The sequence below is a fragment of the Rhincodon typus genome, chromosome 4 (assembly GCF_021869965.1).
Source record: "Rhincodon typus isolate 14 chromosome 4, sRhiTyp1.1, whole genome shotgun sequence".
NCBI classification, from domain to species: domain Eukaryota; kingdom Metazoa; phylum Chordata; class Chondrichthyes; order Orectolobiformes; family Rhincodontidae; genus Rhincodon; species Rhincodon typus.
The window spans coordinates 33,517,816-33,535,479 of NC_063335.1; the positions used below are offsets into that span (position 1 = coordinate 33,517,816).

The 17,664-nt window shown below is 42.2% G+C and overlaps 1 long non-coding RNA gene across 1 annotated transcript; it reads right to left on the reverse strand.

Moving 5' to 3' along the window:
* Positions 1-529: 529 nt before the first annotated feature.
* On the reverse strand, positions 530-3,577 carry LOC125482954. The gene is made up of 3 exons (XR_007261947.1): positions 3,431-3,577; positions 1,155-1,319; positions 530-739 (listed from the first exon to the last, which is right to left on the reverse strand). It is a non-coding gene; the product is annotated as an uncharacterized LOC125482954 (long non-coding RNA).
* Between the last annotated feature and the right edge of the window lie 14,087 nt (positions 3,578-17,664).

Genomic DNA, 17,664 nt, shown 5'->3' on the forward strand with positions numbered 1-17,664 from the left:
CTACCAAAAGAGGACACTTATTGAAGATACGCTACAGTCTACTGAACATAAAAAGCAAACAATCAAATTGTTTGCAAGCTGATAGGGAGCTAGGTTTATCTGGTTATAATGGATCAGCTGACTCTCAAAGACTTTGATTAGCCTGCACATCCCTGGACATTGTGGGCAATCCACCCTAACCTTCTCCTGTGTTAAGACAGACGTGAAGTAGAGTCGTAGAATCATATAATCCCTACAGTGCAGACAGAGGCTATCCTACAATGACCCTCTGAAAAGCATCCCACCCAGACCCTTAATGCCACAATTTATTGTGACTAACCCACCTAGCCTGCACGTCCCTGAACACTATGAGGTAATTTCCTATGACTAGTTCACCTAACCTGTACATCTTTAACCTTATTTAACACTTTATATTGGAAGTACTCTACATTGTATATCGTAAATAATAAGACTATTGCAGTTATGCTGAATGGAACAAGTTGAATTTTATTGCAAATACTGTAACATTCAAGTTGAATATTTTCCACAATACTTTTACAAAGTTTATGAATACAGTGTATTTCTGGGGGGAAGAAGCCATGGATTTCACGGCAGATATTTTCATCTTCGGGTCTGTGAGACTTCCGTAGGAGATAGGGGAGTCCACATGAAGTTTGTTGGTTCTCTGAGGGGAAGGGGCAGAGTCTTGCAGCTCAGTAATCTCTGCAGTGAGAGCAGCCTCCTCCACAGCCCGTTGCAGCTGCAGGAAACAGAAAAGGATGAACACAGGGCTGTACCTCTAAGGAAACAGGCACTAAAACATGGGAACAGAAGGTGACCATTCAGCCCATTGACACTGCCCCTGCCATTCATTATGATCAGGGCTGATTGAACACTCAGTGCGTTTCAGAAATCTATCAATCTCTACCTTAAACAGACTCGAAGATTGAGCTTCCCCAGCTCCCTATGGTAAAGAATTCCAAATCTTCACAACCCTCTGAGTGAGAGAATTTCTGAAATTTCTCATGTCAGACCTTAGTGGCATCCCGCTTATTTTTAAATTATGTCCCTGTTCTAGAAATTGAGTCTGTAAGAGTGATCAGAAATGTAACTAAGGAGATATTGTAGACACTGGAAGTTTGGCATTTGTTATTGGATGCATGCAAGCTTTTTACCTTTTATTTTGCTGCTTTTAGATTTCGGTGTCCGTAGTTAGGAATGTTTTTTCTTCATTTTTATTTAATTTACTGAGTTTCAAATATGTATTATGGTCCTTTATTAAATGTTTCCAACATCTTCAGTATTTCTTCTGTTGTCATTCTGTCACAGATTGATAAGAGCTGAAATATGTAAAAGGGGGAAAATGAATGCTCATTATGGCAGTGGAATGTGATCCAGAAGCATTTATTATAGGTGAAACATACTTTAACAGGCTTTCTAATAAAGACATGCAAACCTGTGAGTTTAATGCCTGAAAATAGGAAGAATGTTTTATGTCAGAGGCATTCCTGGTTTAGCTCTACCAGTGCAGTACTGGAGATATTCATTGATGTGATCCTGAGCACAATATCAAAGAATTGTTGCTTCTGCCATTAAAACCTGGAGGATCAATTGGTGAGAATTTGAACTTAGTTCATAAATAGGTGGTTGAGCAGCCCTGGGCAATCAATGTTGGCCAGCCATGAGTGATTTTTTTTTAAAAATTGGGCTCATTAGAAGACAACAATGCAGATTGTTGGCGAACTGGAGGTTTGCTTGGGTCGGAGGTCAGATCATATATTGTTTTTTAGGTCAGATGTTTTGTTACTATCAAGAACCTCACAAGAACTAATAAAAAGAAATAAAACAGGGCCAAGAAACGTCAAGGTTGTAAGCTTTTTTTTATCTTCAATAATCTTTTTGCTATTTTCATGTGATTTTGCCTGTTCAAACAAATCTTAAGAAGGTCTAAGTTACAGAGTTTAAATTTATACAGTAGCTTAAAAGGACAGGTGCCACAACTGAAAGCTTGGATACATTGTAGGACATTTCCTATAAACTTGTCTATAATTGTTTCTTCAATTGTCTGAATTTCCTAGGACTTGTCTGTAGGTATACCTGGCCTAAAGTACGCTGATAGATATTTGATACCCTAGCCAGAATGTTTACCCACTTCACAGTCCTCATTATTGCTCATCATGTATATAAACGATTTGGATAAGAATATAGGAGGCATGGTTAGCAAGTTCACGGATGATACCAAAATTAGTGGTATAGTGGACAGTGAAGAAGATTATCTAAGAATACAATAGGATCTTGATCAATTGGGCTGATGGGCTAAGGAATGGCAGATAGAATTTAATTTAGATAAATACACTTTGCATTTTGGTGAGACAAACAGGACAGGACATACACAGTTAATGGTAGGGCCCTGGAGAGTGTTGTCAAACAGAGAGATGTAGAGATGCAGATACATCGTTCATTGAAAGTGGTACCAGAGGTGGACAGGGTGATGAAGAAGGCATTGAGCACACTTGCCTTCATCAGTCAGAGCATTGGGTACAGGAGTTGGGACATCATGGTACAGCTGTACAGGATATTAGTGACACCACTTTTGGAGTACTGTGTATAATTCTGGTCGCCCTGCTATAGGAAGGATGTTATTAAACTGGAAAGGATGCAAAAGGATTTACAAAGATGTAACCAAGACTGGAGAGTTTGAGTTATAAGGAGAGGCTGGATAGGCTGAGGCGTTTTCACCTGGTAAGTAGGATCATGAGGGGTGGCCTTATAGAGGTTTATAAAATCATGAGGGGCACAGTTAAGGTGAATAACAAAAGTCTTTTTCCTAGAGTGGGGGAGTTAAAAACTAGATGGCATAGGTTTAAGGTGAGAGGGGAAAGATTTAAAAGGGATCTGAGAGGCAATTTTTACACACAGAGGATGGTGCAAGCTGTCTGGAACAAGCTACCAGAGGAAGTGGTAGAGGTGGGTACAATTACAACATTTAAAAGACATTTGAACTGGTACATGGATAGGTTTAGAGGGACATGGGCCAAATGGACTAGTTTAGTTTGGGAAACCAGGTGGCATGGATATGTTGGCCAAAGGATCTGTTTCTGTGCTGTATGACTCTATGATTCTGTGACTCCATGACTGTATGCTTCTTCCAAGCCCATTAATAGTGGACTCAGCCTGAAATTTATTTTCAGCAATAGGTGAGCCATTACTACTCACTGGAGTGTATGATTTCAGTGAAGTGTAGATTCATATGGGTACATGCCTTAACACCCAAGAAAACAGCTAAACAGACACAACAAGCCTTGAGTACACCACTTGGATTTTAGTTTCAAACACACACCAAGGAGAAGGAATTTAAATAACCAAGTTAGGCCCTGTTTATGTCCCTCTGATTCTTTGTATCAGGCTCCAACTTTTAAGTAAATAAATAAATACTTAAAAAATGACTCACGTCTGAATCGAGTGGCAGCAACAACATTTGTGCCAAAACTGGAACACCATGTGGAATTGGTTCTTGTGTTTTCAGAAAATGACCAGTTTGTTGGGGGAGCCTTTCATGTCCCAGACAGTGCACCAATGTCAGCTGGCTGGGAAGCCAGCACTGGGCTCACTGTGGATGGTAGTTTTTTTTGGGGGGGGTGGAGAGAGAGAGGCTGGAGGCCAGCAAGGGCATGTGGCAGTTGTTGGCAGCTTGCTAACTGTAGCTACAATCTGAATCCAGGACCAGCACTTCAATAAAATATGTTTATACTTAAGTTTTTATGGCAACATGATCCAACTCTTTTCATTAGTTTTCCTGTCAAAATTTCACTTAGAAGTGTTCTAAAATTCTGGCTGCAAGTTGTCTTGAAAGTTTTGCAAAAATAAATAATTAGCTCTTATTTTACTCATTGTAGTTAGATAAATAAATATTTATGTGATCTCTGGATTTTACTGGCTCAACATAAAAATCACGTATTCTCTTTTTCTCACTTTTACTTCCTGGAACAATCTTTCTGATGTGAAAAAAACAGATTTCTGGCAATTAGCTTTCTGTCAAATTTTACCCCAAAAAGGTTCTATGGTTTTCATGTTCCAGCTTGATTAGAAATAACTTGGGGAGAAGCAACTACAGAATTATTCTTACAGTCTGAAAATGCCAGCATTATGCGCTGACAGCATCATATGAATGCGTTTTGAGAGTTCCATGCAGTGTATATACCTAAGGTTTTAGAGTAGATTTGTAGCTTGGGTTGTGGATGTTGTGTTTGGTTGGCTTGCTGAGCTGGTTTGTTGTTGTTCCGCAGACGTTTCATTACCCTGCTGGGTAACATCATCAGTGCAGCCTTACCCAATGTGGATAAGGAAAACCACCAATTTGACGGGGACAACACCAGGATCCTGGGACAGGCAAAGCAGAGACAAGCACAGGAGTTCCTAGTAGCCTGATTCTCCGCTAAGAAAACCATCAACAAACACATAGAGCTCGACCCCAAATGCACTGCATTGCGAAGGAAAATCAGAAACGAGGTAATCCAGATCAACGGACCCCAGAGTTTAAATACTAGGCAGGAAAACACAATGGCGCTTCATCGGAGGCTGCACTGATGATGTTACCCAGCAGGGTAATGAAACATCTGTGGAACAACGGACCAGCTCGGTGAGCCAACCAACCACAAGTGTATATACACTAAGTATGGCATCTAGAAGTTTAAGTGCAATTGTATAGCTCATAAATCTGTTAGCTGGTGGAACAATTGATCTGGAAACAAGGCAAAACCTTTCTCGAGCAGAGAAAATACTCAACGTGCGTTTATCTTACCAATTGCACCTATATGAAGAAATCTTTGGAGACAAATGTGTGAAATTGCATTCTGAACGTTTTGCTTTCTGTTAAAATTGAAGAGAGGAGAAGTGTGGACAATGCATTCACGATCCCTTGACATACAGATGAGATGAGTAAGATTTTGCAATGAAAGTGTGCATTCAGAAGCCCCATGTTGCAAATTTTAATCTAATCAAAGTAAGAGTCAGGTGCAGAAAATGCAGAAAAACATGTAGTGAATTGTATGGTTCTGTATCAGTGTGTGCTGCACACTCTGTACAGGCAAGATCTTGGGAGTCTTGGCTGGCATCAATAGAGTCAGTACCTCCCTTCAGCTGAGACAGTGATGGCTGTGTGAAACATATTCATTCCATTTCAGAATTTTGAGGGAGGCTGACAACTTTGAGGAAAAAAAAGTGAGTCCACTGAAAGATAAAAAAAAAACAGTTTTAAAGTTATGCGCAGCTGTGTAATGATAAATTAATTGTCTTTTCTGATTTTATTGCTATCAATCTTGTTCTGAATCGTGGATATCTGAGCTTGTGGTAAAGAAGAATCCTGGATGCAAAAAATTAAATAAGAACATTTTGAGCAGTTTAGCGGATTTAGTTTCTGCACATTTCATTGCTATCTTTTCACAACTGCTTTCATAGTTACGAGGCCAAAAGTCTGTTTGAAGTCACACTAAAGAAAACTGTCATCAGCAGGAACTAGGGAAATTGGCAATTATTGATTTAACACGGGGCACAGTTTACAGTAAATTTGGCAGCAACCACACACAGTTATCACTATTTTTCATTAATTCCTCACAATAAGTGTTAGCAATTCATATCCCTGGGATGGAGGAACTGTCTTTTGAGCAAAGCTTAAACAGGTTGGGACTCTACTCACTGGAGTTTAGAAGAATGAGAGGTGATCTTATTGAAACAGAGAGGATTCTTCCAGGCGTGACAGGTTCAATGCTGAGAGGGCGTCTCTCCTTGTGGGAGAGTTTAGGACCAGAGGGCATAGTCTCAGAATAAAGGGGTTGCAATTTAAGACTGAAATGAGGAGGAAGTTTTTCTTTCAGAGGGTTATGAGTCTTTGTAACTCCTTGCCATAGAGAGTGATGGGGGCGGGGGGCAAGAGGGGGGCAATGTCCTTTTGTGTACTTAAGGCTGAGATAGATTCTTGATCAGCCGGGGAATCAAGGGTTATCGGGTAAGGGCAGGAGAGTGGGCGTGAGGAATGTTGTATCAGCCATGATCCTATTGAACGGCGGAGCAGGCTTGAGGAGCTGAATGGCCTATTCTCATGGACTTATGGTCTTTTATTTAGATATAAGACCTATTCAATACTTACAATATTTAAGTGACTCTATTCCTTGCAGCACCTAATTTGCACACGATTTTTAAAATAAGATGAAAACCATGGACTATATAAAATGACATGATCAGGTGCAAAGATAAACAAGGATACATCACACTAAACAGCAGGAGTCTGGGTATTGTGAAGAACTAGTCACATTCTTTTGAATAGGCCAAACAGGAGACCAGAGAACATGAGTGTCAGAACTTATACAGGTGACATGTATGAGCAGGAATAAAGTGACAGGTTGCAAAGGTATAATCAGCTGATCCCAAAATTAGATTGAATCCTGTGGAAAGGCATCAAATGCTGTCTTAGTGATTAAGAAGCTTCACGGAGGGTGACACAAAGTGAAAACAATTTAAAACCACAAAATTTACATAATTGGGTCAGCAACCTCAAAAGAACTTTTAAAAATGTAACTATGATGTGTTACAGATTTTTCCCTTTTCATATTCTTCCAAAAACAATTTCCGGGAGGTTCTTTCATGAATACCAATTATCCAGGCAGCTGTTGTCCATGTCTGAATCTCAACAGTGGGCTGAAATTTACCAGAAATCGACTATGTATCAACTCTGGTCAGTTTCGTGGATGCTGGTGAGAGGTTCTCATGCCATTCACCAATCCCCACTAGCTATCAGGGGGTGATGCTTATCCCACCTTCCCTCTCACCACATACAGAAGGTCTTGCCACTGCCAGGACCTCTCAGCATTCCTGGCACTAGCGCCAGTTTTAAAAGCCAGGAGTGAGCCTGATCAAGTGCTGCTGGCCAGGAGTGATCCTTCTTCATGGCGGCAGGGGAACAAAAGACAAATGCTTCTCAGGGCACCCAGATAGCACAGCCAGCACTTCGTTGTAGCCATAGTGCTATTTAAGAAACAAGCTACACGGCAGAACTGTCCTAAGGCTCAACCCATCTCGAACCTTGTTTGAGGGAGTGTTACATTTTCCCAAAACCCAGTGTAGCAGAGCATCATTTCATTTTTCAGTGTGGGATCATTACATACAGGAGAGCCTTCACATGAGGTTTTAGACATGCTCGCCGAGCAAATGTTAGCAAACTAAGGCATATAAATAACGAGCAGGACAGAACACCAACGCTTCACCGGAGGTGCACTGACAATGTTACCTAGCAGGGTGACGAAACGTCTGCAACCAAATATACTGGCTCAGTGAGCACATCTACAACTTCATCCACAACCTGAGCTACAAATCTTCTCGAAAACTTTGAAGCCTTCACATGATTGAAAATGTTCTCTTTTATTCAGTGGCAGGCAAGGCGCAGAAAAACCAACAAACAGAAGCTTCATTAGCTTGTCAGAATGGAGAGGGACTGTTTGTCTTTCCAGCACCAACAGGTTCACAGTCAGTGAGTGATCACTGCACCCGGTAACACCTACTGGAAACAAATGACAATGAAGTCCTGGCTGGCTTGTTTCACCTGATACTGCAGTGCTCTATCATGCAGAAGGTGATGTTCCTCCTTCTCAATGTCTTCATCTTCCTCCTTAGAAGACTACAGTCATTCGTGCAGCTCTTCAGATGTCCATCATGTCCCTCTGTAGTTGCTCAAGTTGTACAGAGTGCAGCAGGGTCATGTGGCATACTGTGTCTGGAATGTAATGCAAGGCATCACTACCTCCTTCTTCATCCTGACTGATCCAAGCATGGAAACCTCAGAACTTCACTTTCAGGAAGTCTATTGTCTGCTCCATGATGTCCTTGATTGAAGAATGGAGAGCATTGCACTGGTCTCACTCAGAGGGTTGTGTAACAGAGTCATCAGCCATTTTCACTGACGGTGACCCTTACTCCCCGCTTTAGGTGTCCACTCTTTCAATTGCAACAGGAACATGAGAGTTCTCAAGGGGAAAAACAGAAGTTGCCGGAAAAGCTCAGTAGGTCTGGCAGCATCTGTGAGGAAAAAAATCAGAGTTAACGTTTCGGGTCCGGTGAGCCTTCCTCAGAATGGTTTTCAGTTCTCAAGGATATAGGCATCACAGCAGCTCCCAGGATTCTTGGCACAGACTTCAATGATGTAGAACGAATGATTACAGATGTCTTGCATGTTGACAGAATGGAATCCTTTTCTGTTTGTGAAGTTAGCTGTGTCATGATATGGTGCACTCAACACAGCAAGTGTACACTGTATAGCACCCGGCACCTGGGAGAAGCCAATGACATTGGCAAAGCCCCTAGGCCAGTCTGGAGCACTGACCTCATTTCGGGGAGACAAGATGAAGTGGTATGATCTGACAGATATTACATTGGTAACAGCATTGTTACATTTCTGGGTCATACAGGATCCCCAGTGGACCCTTGGGAGCAGCCAGTTGCAGTTGAGCCTAATGCAGCTGTCCCACTGATGCCCACTGGGATAGGACAGCACCCATTCCTTCAGGTTGTAGATCCCACTACGCAGCGGTTGGTATAGGACCCTCTCAGCCTGTGGCCTTACTGCGCCTCACTCACCCAGAGGAAATGACATCAAGGAGGATAGATGTGGAACCTCATGGAACTTCCTGCCCACCTGAGGAGACCTTCAGCTATGGCCTCTTGATGTGGATACTGCGAGGCAGCCATTGGTGGTCACTGTTGCCTCTGGATTTGATGGTGCATTGGTTTCTCCTCCATTTCCTTGCCCCTTTGTCACGATGCAGCGACAACGTTGAAAATCCCTGCAGTGGCTGGATCCATAGCTGATACTGCCAATTAATCCATGTAAGGGAGTCAGAAACAGAACAGTTTCTTCCTGATGTGACCCATCAGCATTCACACACATATGACAGTTTAGCATCTTCCTCCATACAGCGGGACACGAGGGCTCCAAAAAGGATAATCATGGAATTCCTTCATCTGCAACTTTGACATGGAGGCCTTATTCTCATGAATACAGCTTAACCATGCTGCATGAATCCAGTCAGAGTTTGTCAGTGCATTGGGTTTACTGATACCTTGTGCTCCCACCCAAGAAAAGCAGCATGTTGTCAAATGCTAACAGTTTACAGCAAGTGGAAATTAGCTCAATGCCCTCATGCAGTCAGTGAGATTGTGGATTATTTTTGTGAATTGTGGCCAGCAGCTGCCACTTTTAAAGTTGCCAGTGATCACACTGTCACCCAGAGATGACCAATGACACAGTCAAGTTTGCTTGGGGCCAGGATCTGTGTCCCACAGGGGTTGGACACTGCGTACATTTCCCATGCTATGATTACCAATGTCTTCACTCTGTACTGTGCAAGTGCATGATTAACACAATCACTCCTTGAAAAGGTGCACATTGCTCGCAGGTATAGCCCATGGGCTCAGAATGGAAAAACGATACTAACTCCATCTGCTCCAGTCTGGCTGTAGCCAGTTTCCATGTGCATTTTGCATTTATGCAGCAACACTGACCAAACCCAGTACAGTATCCTCAGGCTCAGTGTGGCAACCGAGGCCCCTCCCCTACCTGCTGAACCTCTATGTTCCTGGCTCTCCCTATCAAGCCCATCAGAACTGAGCTTCCAATTACAACTTCATCTCTCAGTATTACTCCCCAACACATGGCGCTGTAGCTTAGTCATTCAAACTATCATTGCTGCACTGACCCCCTATCAAACGCAAGGTGGTTCTGACTATCATTGACATTCCCTCCCACCTCAGCAACACATGTCCTCCATTGCACCATCATCTCCACTCCTTATTTGTTGATTTTACCCCCTTCACACTGCGGTGTGGAGCCCAGCATGTTGTCTCCTGTCCACAGAACTGACTTCCACAACCTTGCTCCAATAGCGCTAGCCCTTGATAGCCCTCTCTGAGATTTCATTGAGCTGATCTCCAGGACTGACCATGGCCCCAACCCCTCTGACCAACTTGGAAGCCAGCCCCTTACCAATGTGAGACTAGATCTCTGACTGGCATGTCTGCAATACCCTGACTGACATCCTGCAACTTGATTTAGAAGCAAATAAATTCATTAGCGAAAGACAGTATCTTTTTGTGTGGGGGAGGTTGTACCTCACTAAGTTGATCCAGTTTTTTGAGGAGGTGACAAAGATGATCGATGAGGGAAAAGCGGTTGATGTTGTCTATATGGACTTCAGTAAAGCCTTTGAGAAGGCCCCTTATGGCAGACTGGTACAAAAGGTAAAGTCATATGGTATCAGGATGAGCTGGCAAGATGGATGCAGAACTGGCTTAGTCAGAGGAGACAGAGGGTAGCGGTGGAAGGATGTTTTTCAGGATGGAGGGCTGTGATGAGTGGTGTTCCACAGCGATCAGTGCTGGGACCTTTGCTGTTCATGGTCTACATAAATGATTTGGAGGAAAATGTAGCTTGTCTAATTAGTAAGTTTGTGGAGAATACAAAGATTGGTGGAGTTGTGGAAAGTGAGAAGGATTGTCAAAGGATACAGCAGGATATAGATCAGTTGGAGGCTTGGGCAGAAAAATGGCAGATGGTGTTTAATCTGGACAAATGTGAGGTGATGCATTTTGGAAGGTCAAGTACAGGTGGAAAGTATACAGTGAATGGCAGAACCCTTAGGAGTAATGATATGGAGAGGGATCTGGGTGTGCAGATCCACAAATCACTGAAGGTGGCAGTGCAGGTAGATAAGGTAGTAAAAAAGGCCTTTGGCATGCTTGCCTTCATTGGAAGGGGCATTGAGTACAAGGATAGAAAAGTCATACTGCAGCTTTATAGAACTTTCGTTAGGCCACACTTGGAATATTGCGTACAGTTCTGGTCACACACTGCCAGAAGGATGTGGATGCTTTGGAGAGGGTATAGAAAAGGTTTACCAGGATGTTACCTGGTATGGGGGAGTTTAGCTATGAAGAAAGTTTGGATAGACTGGGTTTGTTTTCAGTAGAACGCAGGAGGTTGAGGAGTGACCTGATAGAAGTTTATAAGATTGTGAATGGCATGGTGGAAGGTATGAGGCTTTTTCCCAGCGCTGAGGGGGCAATTACTAGGGGACACAGGTTCAATGTGCAGAGGGGGGGATGTTTAAAAGAGATGTGCGAGGCAAGTTTTTCTCACAAAGAGTGGTGAGTGCCTGGAACGTGCTGCCAGAGGAGGTAGTGGAAGCAGACACAGTAGCAGCATTCAAGAAGCACCTGGACAGTTACATGAATAGGAAGGGAATAGAGGGATACAGATCCTGTAAGTGAAGGTAGTTTTAGTATGGGAGGGCAAAATGTTTCAGCGCAGGCTTGGAGGGCCGAAGGGCCTGTTCTTGTGCTGTATTCTGTTTTCTTTGTTCTAACTCGCCAAACATGTTTCACTCGAGCTGCAAGACTGACCTGAGACTGAGGGCTACTCCCTTCAGACTTTGAGCCATGGCCATTTGATTGAAGTGTGTGTTCAGAGTGTTTGTAGTGAGAGCTGCTGACAATGGGAGATTGACACAGTATAGTGATGTACAACAACAAGTCAAACTCAATGGCCAGCTATTGCTGACAACTATGATCAGCTACCTGGCATTTTGTCTGCGATAAACACAAGGCAAGGCAGACGCACTGGGAACCTTTAATCTTTGACTGGGGGAGAAAAATGCAAAAAGTCAAGGTAAAACAGAAATGCTGTGAGCTTGAAGTAAGCACAAAGTGGTCTGAGTGCTATGACAGAAAGTAAGGAGTCACTTCCTATGGAGCTTGCCCTGAGATGTTGGAGACTGCTGTCTGAGGAGTATTCCAGAGGAACGAGCAGCAAGCCGGGTTTGTAGGGTATGTGCTCTGATTTCCATGTTGGGAATTCTCAACCTCTCGTTTCTATCGACTGGAAGGAGAATGGGAACCAACATATCACTGAGGCAAGATTACCACGTAATAACATGGTAAAACATGCAAATACAGCTAAAATAGGTCTCGTGCCGCTCACCAGTGTGACTCTCATCTCACAGCTCAAACAATGGTTCAAAAATAACACTTTTTTGCTCTTGACCCTCAATCCCATCTTCTTTCCTAAACTGACTCACAAATGACCATGTTGTTCAGGATCTAGGAAAATCCTACCTGTTAAATCAAGGAGTTGACTACTTAAGATTAGGATGAGTAATTCCTTCAGTTGTGAATCTTTAGAATTTGTTTTTCCAGAGGGCTATAGATAGCCTATCACTTAATATCTTCAACAACTGAGATTGGTGGAAGTTTGGAGTCTGAAGAGAAAATGGAAGTAGATATTTTCTCATCAACCTGGAGTAGATGGGACTTGAATCAAGATCCCCTGGTCGAGAGGTAAGGACACGACCACAGGACTACATGAGGGTAAGGGTACATATTGAATGCGAAACGGGTGAAAGGTGAGGTTAAAGCTTAGAAGTAAAATAGCGTGCTCCTTCCCTATGATATTCTGATATTCTTACAGTGAGTTTTCTGACATACTAGAAATAACAGCTGAGCTTAACCTTGCTGTCACCTAAAATCCAACCATGTGAATGCTTCTGCAGAGGTTGGGAACCTTATCAGATTTATTTTCTCTAGCTCAGATGTGTTTGAGATTATTTAATTAATTTTGTAAATTCTCACACCTCTATTATTACTCTGATTAACACAGCAGAACGGATCCATTTACATGGGCAAGTTACATGCTGCCGTTGGCAAATGACACTTCAAAACGCCTCATAGGATATTTCAGTTCTGGTAACATCATACAACTTCAGTCATCATGAACTAAAACCCAAAAGGCTTATCCTAATGGAGTTATTTGAGATTATGGAAGAGCTCGATAGGTTTGGCACAGACGTTTTTCTTTACGGGGGAAACCAAAATGGTTGGTGAGTTGGGGGGGGTCAAAAATATATTTATAGGACTGTCACTAATTGGAAATTCGTTGAGAAACTTCTTCATTCAGAGAGTAATAAGTATGTAGAAGCCGTGAGGAAGTAATTGAAATGGCCAGAGTTAATTCAATTAAGGGGCCATTAAACAAAGGCATGACAGAGAAATAATGCCAATGTAAATGAGGACTTTTGTGGCACAGTGTTAGTAAACATACCTCTCATTCAGGAGGACCAGGTTCAAGTCACATCTGCTCCAGAGGTTTGTAACAATATTTCTGAAGAGATTGATTAGGAAAATATTTACAAGAATAAATGGGTTAGGTACAAAAATGCTGGGAGGACTTTTGTGTGAGGCATGTTGCACTGAGTGACCTGTTCTCTGCTATAAATACTAATACAGTGAAATGAAGGATCTAGTAGTCAAAGTGTGCTGAATATTTCTGCAGGAATAGCCCAAACCTGAAACCAGTGGGGATGAGTAACAGTGTGTGAATAATTGGCCTTATTTTAGTAGTAGATTTAGTAGTAGACAATACTTTTTCTTCGTTTAAAGATGCATGACATTTTTGTTGTATAGAAATGTTTGAGCAGTAAGTAAATGAGCAGAAATGAATCTAATGGTAACAAGATCTGGCATTGCAATCTGGAATGTGATATTTATTTCAGCATTTATAATTGTATTTGATCCTATTCAATAACTCTGAGTTTGGCTGGGAACAGCAGTATGAGGCTAATTTTAATTTTCATCCATTCAAAGAGAAAAAAATAACAAATCTACCATTTACATTTTTCATTCATAATCTCAGGGCTTTCCATTGCACCTCAAAGTGAATGGGGTGTTTTTTTAAGTATTGACACGGGTGTAATGTAGGAAAATGAAGCAGTTAATTTGCACATAACAGGGTCCTACAAACAGCAATGTGATAAATGAGTAGACAATAAGTTTTAGTAGTGTTGTGCAGGGCATCAGAAGACCACCCTTTCTTCAAACCAGGCCAAAGATTGACCATCTGAGGCAGCACATGGATCTCAATGTGATACTCATTCATTGGACAACATCATTGATAGAACAACCACCCTTCACTGTTACAGTGAAGTATCAGCCTGGGGATTATGAGTTGAAGTCTATGGACTGAGGCATGTAAACATAAGAGCAGTGTGCTAACAGTGAATAAGGCTAATAATTTGAAAAAAAAGTAAATTTACTTCCTCTTATTCAAAATTCCCTTTATTTAAAAAAATACTTTTTAAACTTACTGAAAAAAACACATCCAACCTTGTGTAACATTGGTGGTGATAGAGGTTGTGGGGAATACATGAGTTGGGATGAATGCATCTTTTAACAAATTCCATTTTAATGGTGGTGGCACTGTCTCTATTCTCAGAGTCATAGAATCGTACAGCATAGAAACAGACCCTTCGGTCCAACTCGTCCATGCCAATCAGTTTTCCCAAAGTAAACTAGTCTCACTTGTCTGCATTTGGCCCATATCCCTCCACACCTTTCCTATTCATGTATTTGTCCAAATGTCTTTTAAATGTTGTAACTGTACCTATATTTATCACTTCCTCTGGCAGTTCATTCCATGCATGCACTACCCTCTGTGTGAAAAAATTGTCCCTCAGGTCCCTTTTAAATCTTTCTTCTATTCTTACCAGTCTTAACCTTCACTCTAACAGGAACTTTGAACGCTCATTATCACACTTCTGAACATCTCCCACTTGTCAGTTGTCCTTTTACCAGCAAACAGTCTATTCCAATCAACTTGAAAATTCTTGTCTCAAACCATTAATATTTGCCTTACTCCAGTTAAGGACTTTAACTATTATGGAAACCTTACCTTTTTCCATAACTATTTGAAAACTAATAGAATTATGGTCACTGGTCCCAAAGTTCTCCCCCACTAGCACTTCAGTCACTTGCTGTGCCTTATTTCCCAAAAGAAAGTCAAGTTTTGCTCCTTCTCTGGTAGGGCCATCAACATCATATAATCCTTACAGTGTGGAAGCAGGCCATTCAGCCCATCAAGTCCATACTGACCCTCCGAAGTGAATCCCACCTAGATCCAACCCCCTACCGTACACGTTTAACCCTGAATGTCCCAAAGCTAATCCACCTAACCTACACATCTATGGACAGTGAGAGGAAACTGGAGCACCTGGAGGAAACCCATGCAGATAGTTGATAGTTAAGAGACATAAAAACTGCAGATGCTGGAATTCAAGGTAGACAAACAGGAGGCTGAAAGAACACAGCAAACCAGACAGCATTTGGAGGAAAGGAGCAGTCAGTGTTTCGGGCATTACCCTTCTCCAGGACTGTTGATTTTAATTTTTTTCAGTTTTTTTGAGATTCTGTTATTCTGATTTCTTGTGACTGAGACTGAATTCCTGCAATCCAGGTAAGAGAGAGTCCTTTAGTTGTCCTGTTACATTTCTTTTCTGGCTTGAAGTTTGCTCATTTCTAGAACTCAGATTGAGAGGTTCTCTGTTGCTTCCAACGGAAGGATGACTGGTGATTGCACATAGACTGCAACCAACAATGGAGGCTAAGATTTAAATTCAGGCCAGCAAACATGGAGAATAAACGGGTCAGTAGTAACATAAATACAAATTGGTTTAGTAATAGGAAACACAGAATATTGACTCCAAATAGTTCAAAAGAAGAGTCATACTGGACTCAAAACATTAACTCTGTTCATTTCTTAACAAATGCTGTCAGGCCTACTGAGTTTCTCCAGGAACAAAAACAACGTAGCTGGAAAAGCTCAGCAGGTCTGGCAGCATCTGTGAAGGAAAACGTTTCGGGTCCAGTGAGCCTTCCTCAGAACAGTACTTTCTATTTTATTAAAAGCTGATGGTCAATGGCTATTTTTCAGGCTGGAGGAAGGTTTGCAGTGGGGTTCCCCGGGGGTGAGTATTAGGACGCTGATTTTTCCTGATTTTTATGAATTATCTAGATCTTGAAGTACAGGGGATCATTTCAAAGTTTGTAGATGATGCAATATTTGGAGGCATTTTAAGTTTAAGGAGGACAGTGTAGAACTTCAGAAAGGACATTGACAAGTTGGTGGAGTGGGCAGCGTGATGGCAGATGAAGTTCAATGAAGAGATGTGTGAGGTGATAAATTTTAATAGAATGAACATGGAGAGACAGCATAAAATAAAGGTGCAGGAGCCAGAAGACCTGGTTGAATATGTACATAAGACATTAAAGGTGGCAACACAGGTAGAGAACAAGCAGTGATGCATACAGCATCCAGGATTTACTAATAGTAGCTCAGAGTACAAGAGGAGGGAAATTATTTGAATCTGTATTAGATGCCAGTTACACTGCAGCTGCAGTAGTATGTACAGTTCTGGGCACCACACCCTCAGAAGGATGTGAACGCTTTGGAGAGAGTGCAGAAGAGGTTACAAGAATGGTTCTAGAGTGACGAACTCAAGTTCTGAAGAAAGATTGGAAAAGTTATAACTGTTTACCTTGGAGAGGAGAAAGCTAAGAGAAGGTATAATTGAAGATTTCAATATTGTGAGATGTGTGGACAGAGTAGACAGGAGAAACTGTTCCCTCTCAAACAGATCAAGAATAAGAGGGGACAAGTTTAAAGTGATTTGCAGCAGAAGTAAGTATGATATGAGAAGAAACTTTTTCATGCAGTGAGTGGTGTGGAATGCACTGGAAGTATGGTGAAGGAAGGTTTAACTGAGGGACTTAAGATGACATTAGATGATAGTTTAAATAAATGTACAGGGTTACAGGGAAAGAACGGGTGAATGACACTTGGCTATGATACTCATTCGAAGAATCAATACAGATAAGATATGCCAGACAGCATAAGCGGGGATTGATAGACAGAGCTAAGGTCTGCAGTCCTGCCACATCCAGTCGTGAATGGTGGTGGACAATTAAACAACTCATTGGAAGAGGAGGGTCCACAAATATTTCCATCCTCAATGACGGAAGAGCCGAATACATCAGTGCAAAAGATAAGGCTGAAGCATTCTCAGCAATCTTCGGCCAGAAGTGCTGAGTGGATGATCCATCTCGGCCTCCTCCTGTGGTCCCCAGCATCACAGATCACAGTCTTCAACCAATTCAATTGAATCTTCATGATATTGAGAAATGGTTGGAAACACTGGATACTGCTAAGGCTATGGGCCCTGACAACATTCCAGCAATAGTACTGAAGACCTGTGCTCCCAAACCTGCCTCTCCCCTAGCCAAGCTGTTCCAGTACAGTTACAACACTGGCATCGACCTGATAATGTGGAAAATTGCCCAAGTAGGTCCTGTACACAAAAAGCAGGACAAATCCAACCTGTCCCATCAGTCCACCCTTGATCGTCAGTAAAGTGATGGAAGGTGTCATCAACAGTGCTATCAAGCAGCACCTGCTCAGCAATAACCTGCTCAGTGACGCCCAGCTTGGGTTCTGCCAGGGCCACTCAGCTCCTGACCTCATTACAGCCTTGGTTCAAACATGGACAAATCAGCTGAATTCCAGAGGTGAGGTGAGAGTGACAGCCCTTGACATCATGGCTGCATTCAACCGAATGTGGCATCAAGGAGCCCGAGCAAAACGAGTCAATGGGAATCAAGGCGAACAGTCTCAGATGGTTAGAGTCATACCTAGCAGAGAGGAAAATGGTTGTGATTTTTGAAGGTCAGTCATCTCAGCTCCACAGTCCCTTAAGGATGCTGTCCTGGAAAGGATACACCTGGGACATTTAAGGATGAGCAAGTGCAGCCGGGGGTGGG